Source organism: Akebia trifoliata, chromosome 1 (genome assembly GCF_017979445.1).
Source record: "Akebia trifoliata isolate Shusen 1 chromosome 1, ASM1797944v1, whole genome shotgun sequence".
In the NCBI taxonomy this organism is placed as follows: domain Eukaryota; kingdom Viridiplantae; phylum Streptophyta; class Magnoliopsida; order Ranunculales; family Lardizabalaceae; genus Akebia; species Akebia trifoliata.
In genome coordinates, this window is record NC_141375.1 from 18432323 (window position 1) to 18442431 (window position 10109).

Sequence of the window (10109 nt, forward strand, 5' to 3'; positions counted from 1 at the left end):
ATCCATCCAAATTAAATCATTATTTTTAACATTAAGATATCTTTAAGTGTCTCAAACATACTTAGTTGAGCTTCTTTTTTATTTATATATTTCAATTGTAATTTCAAAAAATAAAAAAAACATTTTGATTTTAGAATGACCATTTATGCTAGTCCAATGAGATCCAATGCTATTAGACAAAGAATATGCAAACTAGACTCACGTCAAAATTAGTGTTAGACAAATGGCATGGAAGTTAATATGGCTAAGGGTTTCCACCGCAAGATCAAGGAAAATTTTATTCAAGATATGTAAAACTATTTTTATTTCGACCAAACACACCCTAAGAATAACTCATTCCTTTTCATTTTTGGACAAGGAAACGGGTTTTGTGAACGAAAACTCCATATAAATTCTCCTTAATATTTTTTTTTCTTTTTCTTCTATATTTTTTAAACCTAAGTAGGGCAACACATACACCTCAGCATCTCTCTCTCTCTCTCTCTCTCTCTCTCTCTCTCTCTCTCACTTTTTAAAATTCCAAAAAAAAAAAAAGAACTCATTTTTATGCTTATTGAAGGTGTTGAATGTCTACCGAATTCCCATATTTGAAACTAAAATTCAACGGTAAAAAATTAACTTTTATTTTAAATATTTTTCACAGTTCTTAGAATTTTGTCCTTTTATAACCTTGTCGATGTAATTGAGCTTGCTGGAAGCAGTTTAACTCGGAGAAACGATAGGGTTGGTTTCTCTTTTTTGGGGGGTAAGCTTGTGAAGATTACGACGGGGATTCCATTCCAAGGTTTTTTGGGTAACAAATGGTTTTATAAACCAGTGCTGCAAAAACTCTATGTTATTAAAAAAAAAAACCCATCTTTTTTTCTTCATGTATGAAAGTTAAAGGGGATTGGAGAGAGATCAGAGATTCTTACTCTTTGATGTGTACAGCGAGAGGATCTTGTTGTTTTCGCGGATCTTGCTGTGTTCGAGCTTGGTTGGTGGTTTTCACGTAGACTCTCATTTCGATCTTGCTATGTTCGCTAAAAGAAAATGGTTTTTTTTTTTTTTTTGAAAGGTCAACAGGGTTAAGGCAGACCCAGACCAGCTACAACCTTAAGAAAGGAAAACCCCTACGATCCTTATCAATGATAGAACTGAGGTTACAAGGGAGAACTCCACTATCTATTTCAGAACAATCCATAGAATCTTGGGAGGAAGCAAGATAATCCGCTGCTTGGTTAGCTTCCCTGAAAACATGGAAGAAGGTGTACCTGTGGAAATTAGGAAGGAGCCTTCTAATGGCAATGACTAAGTGTATAACACTCCATGGAATACTCCATCGGTTGTTAAGAATATTGACAGCCAATAATGAGTCTGCTTGAACCTGAATGTTGAGGCAACCTTTTGCGATACACAACTTGAGCCCTTCAAGAATAGCTTGAATTTCGTGATAAATGATTGAGACTGGGTTCACTCGGCGAGCAATAGCAGCAATTATCATACCTTCATGGTCTCGAATGATAGCTCCAAGACCACCACGAGATTCTGAGTATGAGCCATCAGTGTTGAGTGCCCACGTGCCAATGTCTGGTTTTGGCCATGAGCAATAAACTCTCCTCGGCTGAGAGAAGGTCGCATTAAATTCCCAAGCTTGAAGGAAGTGCCTATTGTAGTCTGTATCCTCAATCTCTATCAAGGAGTCTTCAAACTTTAACCGAATTTCTTCTTGGATCATAGAGACAATAGTGTTGTGACTATTAAATTTGTTATGAAATATCCTGTTACACCTCTCTCTCCACAAATGATAGATGAAGGCACAAAAAATAACTCTTTTGATATCTTGAATGGTTGAGTTGCCCTTGAATTTAGATGCGGCCCACATCACCTCTTCTTCCCAATTGCCCGAGGTACGATTGTGCATACATCTCTTAAGGATTTCAGTCCATAGTTGCCTAGAATAGGAGCAGTCATAAAATAAGTGGTTCGTGTCTTCTTCATGGTTGCCACAGAGTTTGCAAGAAGCCTCAACTCTTAACCCCCAATCTTTAAGCTTTCTCAATGTTTTTAGCCTTCCTTTAAGTGCAAGCCATGCTATGAAGCTATGTCTTGGAATTCTAGCTTTGCTCCAAACAAGATGGGCCCAAATGGGCGAGTTAGAGTGAGTCATGTAGTTCTTAACAGCTGAATTAATCGAGAAGGTGCCATTGGACTTTCCTTTCCAACACTGATGGTCAAATGAGTGAGAGAGAGAGAGAGGCATAATTACTTCTTACCAGAATAAAATAGGGAAATGTTCAGCACCCTAAGTTTTACCGCACACTTTAACAAACGTTTTTTGTCTTACATGGGTTAGAAGTTTTGGAATGAGCTGATTTTTGGTGAGGATGATCTCTATGATTAGAAGATCATCCTCCCCAAAAATCAGTCCACTCCGAAATGTTTAGCCCCATGTTTACATGTTGAAAAATCGTGGACCGTCCATTTTTTGTAAATTAATTTTGATGGGGTTAGAAGTTTTGGAATGAGCTGATTTTTGGTGAGGATGATCTCCTCACCATAGAGATCGGTTAGAAGTTTCGGAATGAGCTGATTTTTGGTGAGGATGATCTCCTCACCATAGAGATCATCCTCACCAAAAATCAGCTCATTCCGAAACTTCTAACCCATATAAGACAAAACGCGTTTGTTAAAGTGTGTGGTAAAACTTAGGGTGCCGAACGGGACCCGAATAAAATAAAATAAAATTATATGTAATTACAACCATAAGCGAGAGAGAGAGAGTTGGTGCGACTTGATAGAGAGAAGTGACAGAGATACGGAGAGTATGAGTTGGTGTGATGAGACTTGAGAGAGAAAAATTGTTCGGTGGGAGGGTTGAGCGGGAAAGACTTAAATTGGTGTGTTTTATTAAATAGAAATCTCGAGATCCGCACTGAGGCTAAATCTCAGCCCCTATTTACAATTGTGTTTTATTATATAAAATTCTCGAGATCCACAGAAGAAATCTCAGTACCTACGTGGTTGGGTGGGTAGTTGAGTGGGCTTCCACTTGTGTTTTATCATATATAGATGCGCAAATGCTCGTTTCCCCCACCTTTAAATTTTACCATTCTCAAGGTTATTTTTATCAAAAATCAGTAAAATTACAATCCTACCATTCCTTAATAGGCATGTCAATGGATCAGATCATACCCAAAAATCCGATCTGCTTCGATCTGATAATTTTTTATCTGCATCAATGATATAGATTCTGATAAGGATCCAATTTGATATTTTATTGGATTAAATTTAGATTAATCATTTCTCAATCCAATAAGAACTTGATATCTTATTGGAACGGCAAGGGTGCATAATAAGCTTAAAACACGACACAAGTAGGACATATTGAGGCTATGCTTTCAGTTATAACTCTTTCTTGACTCGTCACAATTTTTATACCTACAACTGATGGGGGATAAATGAGTGGGGCCTTATAGTTGTGTTTTATTATATAGATTCGCAAATGCTCATTTCCCCACGCTTAAATTTAAGTTTAGTATTGTCAAGGTCATTTTTATAAAAAATCAATAAAATTACAATCCTACCATTCCTTGCTAGGCCTATCAATGGATTTGTTTCAATCCGATAATTTCAGGTATGTATCGATGATATAGATTCTGATAAGGATCCAATTTGATATCTTACTGGAATAAATTTAGATTGATCATTTCTCAATCCAATAAGGACTTGATATCTTATTGGAACAGCAAGGGTGCATAGTAGGCTTAAAACATGTTAGAAAGAAAAAGAGATGAATTTGAATAATTCTGTATATTACTTTTTGTGTTCTATTTTACAAAATATATAAGTTTACAATGAAACTAATAATGGAAATATAAGAAAAATATGCTACTATAACAGATGCATAAAATAAGAAATTCCTGATCTTGTGCAATCCATAATTATGTGAATGGAAAGAGATGATTCTGTCAATATTGCCTAAAATAAGAAATTCATGATCTTGTGCAATCCATAATTATGGGAAGAGATGATTCTGTCAATACTCCCCCTCAAGTTGGCACATGAAGATCCGTAATGCCCAACTTGCATGAGAAATGATGGAAAAGATCATGGGCTAAAGCTTTAGTGAAAATATCTACAATTTGCTCATGTGAAGAAGTGTGAATTGCTTTGAGGAGACCTGAGCGAATTTTGTCGCGAATGATGTGACAATCGATCTCAATGTGTTTAGTACGTTCATGGAACACTGGATTGTAAGCAATGTGAAGTGCAGACTGATTATCACAGTAGAGATGGAAAAGCTCGGGATGAGGGATGCCAAGATCAGTGAGAAGTTGTTTTAGCCAAGTGAGCTCACAGGTGGTGACAGCCATGGCGCGATATTCAGCTTCAGCGGAAGAACGAGCAATGGTAGTCTGTTTTTTTGTACGCCACAAGATCGGACTGGTACCGAGCTAGATGAAGTAACCTGTGGTGAAACGACGGGTGGTGGGGCAACTGGCCCAAACAGAATCTATATAAGCTGTAACCTGAGTGGTGCTGGAAGAGGATAAAAAAATGCCTTGGCCAGGGGTTCCTTTGATGTAACGGAGAACACGTGTAGCAACAGTCATATGAGGAACATGATGAGCATGCATAAACTGACTAAGAATGTTGACGGCATAAACAATGTCGGGTCGAGTGATGGTCAAGTAAATGAGACGACGATAAATGCTAGGATCAGGAAGTAGAGATCCATCTTCATTGGAAAGCTTCAAATGTTGTTCCATCGGAAACGAAGCGATCTGGGCACCAAGTTGACCACTGTCAGAAAGTATATCAAGAGCATATTTTCGCTGATTCAAGAAAATACCTACAGAAGAACGTGCAACTTTGAGGCCAAGAAAGAACTTCAGAGATCCAAGATCCTTGGTTTTGAAGTGAGTGGACAGATGATTCTTGAAAAACTCAATTTGGGAAAGAACATTGCCAGCAACTAAGATGTCGTCAACATATACAAGAACAATAGTGATGTTTGTGTGAGTAACAAGAGTGAATAAGGAGTGATCAGCCTGAGATTGACGAAAACCCATATCAAGAAGCACAATAGTTAGTTTGAAAAAACCAGTTGCGGGAGGCTTGCTTGAGACCATATAAGGATTTTTCGAGTCGACAAACATGAGTCTCCTCCTGAGTGCAATAGCCAAGAGGTGGGTTCATGTAGACTTCTTTATCAAGATCGACGTGCAAGAAGGCATTGTTGACATCGAGCTGATGAATGATTCATTTTTTTGTAGCAGCAATGGCCAATAAGCAGCGAACAATTGTCATTTTGGCTATCGGAGTAAAAGTCTCATGATAATCAAGTCCTTCAACTTGAGTGTAGCCCTTAGCAACCAGTCGGGCTTTATATCTCTCAATGGATCCATCAGCTTTGAGTTTGATTTTGAAAACCCATTTATAGCCAATGGGTTTCTTATCAGGTGGAAGATGGTCAAGAGTCCAAATGGAATTAGCTTCTAGAGCCTGGAGCTCGGTGGACATTGCCTCGCACCAATGAGGAGGTGAGAGCATTTAAATAAGTAATATGTGAGGGAGAAAAATGAGAATATGAAAGAAAAGCAGATAAAGGATTAGCAGTACCTGAAGTCGTTGTAGTAGGTGAAGACGCCGCGAGCTCTGTATGTAAGGTGGGGCATATATAGTCATGGAGATAGGGAGGCCGTGTAGTATGGCGGCAGGGATGAGAGATAGGTGGAGGTGAAGATGAGGGGGTTGGGTTTTGAGGAGCTAAAGATGAAGAGGGTAGAGTTTGAGGAGGGTTTAGAGGTGTTTGAGAAGTAAGTAAAATGAGTTCAGGAACGGGAAGAGGAATGATTGGAGATGAAGAAGGTGAGGAGGAGGTGTCAGAAATATCCTGAAAAGGGAATTGTTGTTCATGGAAGGTGACATCACGAGAATAAGAAATGGACCGTGTATCAAGATTGTAGAGTTTGTATGATTTGTGAGTGCTAGGGTAGCCGAGAAAAACACATTTAGTAGCACGAGGAGAAAATTTATCACGGTGAGCACGAAGAGTTTGTGCATAACAGAGGCACCCGAACACACGAAGATGATCATAGTTGGGTATTTTGTTAAAGAGAACCTCGAAGGGTGATTTATTTTGAAGAGTACGACTGGGAGTGCGATTGATGAGGTATGCAGCAGTGAGAATACAATCACCCCAAAAAGGAAGGGGTAAGTGTGCTTGAAAATGAAGACTACGAGCAACATTAAGAAGGTTCCGATGTTTACGCTCCGCAACACCATTTTGTTGAGGAGTTTCAACACAGGTACGTTCGTGAATAATGTCGTGGTTAAGAAGATAAGTTTGAAATTGATGAGAGAGAAATTCTTGTCCATTATTAGTTCTAATGATTTTAACATTGGTGTTAAATTGATTTTGGACAAGAGCAAAAAAATGCATTAAATGAGTGTAAGTTTCAGATTTAAAACGCATTAAATATATCCAAGTTGTGCGGGAAAAATCATCCACTATTGTAAGAAAATAATATGCTCCAGATAAGGAAGAGGTATGATATCCACCCCAAATATCACAAAAAATTCGATTAAAAGCAAAAACACTTTTATTAGCAAAATTTGGAAAGGGTAATCTTGTGTGCTTAGAACGAGCATAAACATCACAATCAGAAAGAATACAAGGTGAAATCGCCTCGACCCGTTTTCACTCAATAGTGGATAGGGGTCCGATTTATAAATGGGGGACTTTTGAAAATAGAAGTCGCCACCTAGTTTAGGTCTAGGAACCATAAATAACTCCAAATGGATATGGGTCGATCCACGGATCAAAGAGATGGGTAAGGGGTCAGATTACGGGTTTCGGAAGGTGTTAGGCACCGAACCCGCCCGATCAAGATGATCGGTCTCTACTATGATCCAAAATCATCCTATGGTCAACATACAAAAATTACAGTCAAGGTCACAGTCCAGTCATCATCATCAATTTATGTTGGGTTTTCCAACCAAATCCTATAACTAAAAAATTATCCCGATTATCACATGATCCTTCTTTGAATTCCACAAAATATGGAAAGATTTTTAAAAGCCCTAATTAACTCCATGACCTGAGATCAATTAAGAAACTCCACCTGCAAGTGTTCCTTAAACTGTCCAAAATAGAAAATCATGAGAATATTCTGAATAGGAAACTTACAAATAGAAACCTGTCAAATTGGGACTTATAATATTTCCAAATTAGGAACATAAAATTTCCTAAACCAAAATTCAAGAGATATATGCTGAATTCCCAAATTAGAAATTTCTTAAAAAATAGAATATTCCCAAAATAGAAATTTTTCAAAGATCACAATTTTGAGTTAAAAATTTCTAAATTCATGAACTTTCTAAATACAAAATTGCAAAATCATCTAAATTAGAAATTGTTGAGATGTAAAATTCCTAAAATAGGAATTTATAAATATATTCCTTCCTTAAATAGACAATTATGCAATTTCTATATCAGAAAGTTCCAAATATGAATTTGCCAATGGGATTACAAATAGGAGTTTCCAAATCAGGGAATTATGAATTTATGATGAATCCTCAAATTGGAAATTAACAAAATAATAATAAAGAATCCAATATTCAACCAATTCTCAAAATAATCAAACGGACATACATTCACGATTTTCAATCTTTCCAAAATAGTAATCATTCAATAACATGCATAACTATCAATTCAAGAAGTACGTTGATCACATGGAAAAACCTTAAAATAATACAAAGAACTCGAACATCATCATAGATCGTGCACATCCGACTCGATCATAATAACCATGCTAAAAAAATCCTATAATCTTATCAACATGCGAAAATAAAAATAAAATAAAATAAAGACTAACAAATAAAAACAAGCAATATTAGACCTAAAAATATCTCCCTAACCTATTAATACGACAAAAAAAAAAAACGACACAAAAAAAATAAAAAATAATAAAAAAATAAAGCAAATATACACAATGAACACTTGGGAACGCCATTGACATACAAAGACGACCAAATAGTGAAAAATACTACAAAATAAAAAAAGAAATCTTCCTAATAATAAAAAACATATAAAACATAGAGAAGAATAGAAAATAAAAAATATCCTAACCCTATCAATAGGAGAAATATATAAAAAAAAACTACATAACAACAAAAAACAAAAAAAACTCGTAGTCCTACCTATGTAAAGAAAATAAAAAATAAAAAACTAAAAAAGAATATAAAATAAATATCTTCCTAATCCTATTGACAAAAATATGAAAATAAAGAAAACATAAATAAAGGAAAAAGAAGAAAAAAAAAAAGAAACGATGTATAGGACTAGCAACGTAAAGAAAACGTAGAATGCATATATAAAAAAAATAATACAAATAGATAAATATAAAATAAATACAAACTCACCTATTAGTCCGAGAATAGTGGCTCGATTCCTTCAGGTACAAGCGAAGACTTGTGAATTTTTGTCGCGACTGTCGTGATGGAAAGGAGGAGTGCTGGAGAGAAGGATCGAACAATAGTGATGGTTCTTCAGTACGGATGACGTAGCTGCTGTGAGAGATGTGAGAGAAAAGTGATGTGTAGGGGCTGTAGCAAGATTGGATGGGGCGTTGGCTACAATGAACGCAGAAAGGGTGGCTACTGTGAGGGAGATAAAGGGAGTGTTGGGGCGTTGGGTTTCAGAGCACCAGGTCGTGTTGCTGTTGTGGCTGTTATGGAGAGGAAGGAAGGTGTTGTAGAGGACTGTGCTGTTGTGGCTGAGAGGAAGACGAAGTGTAGAAGGAAAAGGTGAAGTGCAGCTGCTGTTTCATGAAACGTGAGTGCAGTTGATGTGCTGTAGTGGAGCCATTGGAGGGGAAGACATGGAAAAAGAACTCCAGCCGTTCAGCCCAAAAAACACAGAGAGAGAGCATCCAGACATTGAGGAAGAAGATAATGAAGCTGTTCAACTTTTTTTCCAAGAGAGCCCCCCCCCCCCCCCCCCCCCCCAAACTGACCCCCAATAGAGAAGACGATCTCCCTTTTAAATAGAAAGTAAGTTTCTATTTTTTTTTTCTTTCTAATTTTTTCTTCTTTACGCGTCCTTTCCTTTGAGAGGATGGTGGTGGCGTGATCCCCCGCTACTCGTAGCACAATAACCTCAACTTGTGATTGGTCTATTCTAGTTTCGATTAAAAATTTTGTTTTAGATTTTATTGATTTGAATTTAATTTGAATTTTATTAGTTTAATTGTTTAACTTTTGATTTGATTTTAATTGTTTAATTTTGAATTGGATTTAAAATTTTTAATTTTAAGTTTTAATTATTTAATTTCAAATTAGATGTTAATCATTTAATTTTAAGTTTTAATTATTTAATTTTGAATTGGATGTTAAATTTTAATTGTTTAGCTTTGAATTGGATTTTAATTGTTTAATTGTGAATTAGATTTTAAATTTTTTTATTTTGAATTAAATTTTATTTGTTTAATTTTAAGTTTTAATTATTTAATTTTGAATTAGATGTTACTTGTTTTACTTTTAAGTTTTAATTGTTTAATTTTTTATTTGATTTTAATTTTTATTATATTTTCCTAAGGATCGAGATTTCTAAGTTGAGTTTGGAGGTCGAGGGGTATTTCGGTCATTTTTATGATTTTTCTTAAATTTCTCTGTTTCAAATTCATATTTTTCTAGCGTGGCAAGATCTCTAGGTTATCGAACTGTGTGGCGAGCCTAAGCGTACATGCTTGCTAAATCGGGTGTGACGTATGGCGATCCTAAGCGTGCGTAAATTTCTATGTCGAGTCGTAACGAGTAGGGGAGATGAAAAGAGTGGAAACGAAGGGAATCAATGACAGTACTCACAAGCCTTCGAGTTCTTTGTGATCATCATTAGGAATTCACGATAATCAGGTGACGAATTGTCGAATTAGGCAGATACAAAAATGGGGTGTCTACACAAGGGGAATCTAAAACATTAAGAATAATAAAATTGGAGGGATGACCTAGCCGTTGATGCCATAGAGTCTTATTAGCAGTGGATTGAGCAGCAAAAATCATAGGGGTTTCAGGACGGTACACATACAGCCCATCGACTGTAGGTCCTGAAATAAGCAATTATT